The 1,169-nt window shown below is 45.7% G+C and overlaps 1 pseudogene across 1 annotated transcript; it reads left to right on the top strand.

Annotated features, from left to right (window-relative positions):
* The first annotated feature begins 475 nt into the window (after positions 1 to 475).
* LOC308421030 (large ribosomal subunit protein eL36-like) lies at positions 476 to 790 on the top strand (annotated as a pseudogene). Its single transcript has one exon. The product of its transcript is annotated as a large ribosomal subunit protein eL36-like (transcript).
* Positions 791 to 1,169: the final 379 nt, after the last annotated feature.

Here is a 1,169-nt window from a genome sequence, read left to right as displayed (position 1 = left end):
ACCTTGCTAGGCAAACACTGTAATAACACAGCTCTTTTTGGTTTTGACTTTATTTATTTATTTATTTATTATTTATTGAGACAGGTCTGGTTAAGTTTTTCAGGCTGAGCAGAAGCTCACTTTTTAGCCCAGACTACCTTTGACCTTGAGATCACTTTACTTTATCCCCACAAGCATCAGGAATGACAAGAGTACACCATTATAGTCAAACTCAGAAACACAGTCTGACTGGGCTCTATGTAAGACTGACACAAAATAGAGTCATCTGAAAGGAGGAAACCACATTTAAGAAAGGGGCAGTATACAATCACATAGGGCATCTTAATTAGTAAGCAGGACTCCTTCCATGGCCTCTGGATCACCTGCTGCCTACAGGATCCTGCCGTGTGAGATTCTGCCCTGACTCTTCCTCCAATGATCAACAGTGATACGGAAGTGTACGCCAAATGAACCCTTTGGGCATGGTGCTTCAGCCATGGCCCTGCGCTACTCTATGGCCGTGAGCCTCAACACGGGCCTCAAGGTGAGGAAGAACTTCAGCAAGCCGAGACACAGCCGGTGTTGCGGGTGCCTCACCAAGCACACCAAGTTCGTGCGGGACATCATCTGGGAGATGTGCGACTTCGAGTCCTAGGAGCGGCAATCAATGCAGTTGCTCAAAGTGTCCAAGGACAAGCGCGACCTCAAGTTCAAGAAGAGGATGGGCACACATATTCGTGCCAAGAGAAAGTGGGAGGAGCTGAGCAACGTGCTGGCAGCCGTGAGGAAGGCGGCGGCCAGGAAGGACTGATGAACCCTCGGCCCTGAGTTCAATTCCCAGCAACCACATGGTGGCTCACAACCATCTGTAAGAGACCTGATGCCCTCTTCTGGTGTGTCTGAGGACAGCTACAGTGTACTCATATATAATAAACAGATAAAACATTTTTTAAAATTATTTACATCTAAAAACATTTTTTAAAAGACACTTATATTTAACATGTTATTTAATACATGGATGCTTTTCTCTCAGCTGTCAATCTGCCAGATTCAGAATAGTTTTGCCATTTGCTATTTTAGGTGCCTGTTACTCCGTACACACGGTGAGCATCCGTGTATCTGTCCAGTTCAGTCAACAGGTTTTCTCTCTCAAAGCAGCAGCTGCTATTCAGCCTCCAGTGTGAGGAAAA

Source organism: Micromys minutus (genome assembly GCF_963924665.1).
Source record: "Micromys minutus genome assembly, chromosome: 5".
Taxonomy (NCBI): domain Eukaryota; kingdom Metazoa; phylum Chordata; class Mammalia; order Rodentia; family Muridae; genus Micromys; species Micromys minutus.
This window is presented reverse-complemented; position numbering and strand designations above follow the sequence as displayed.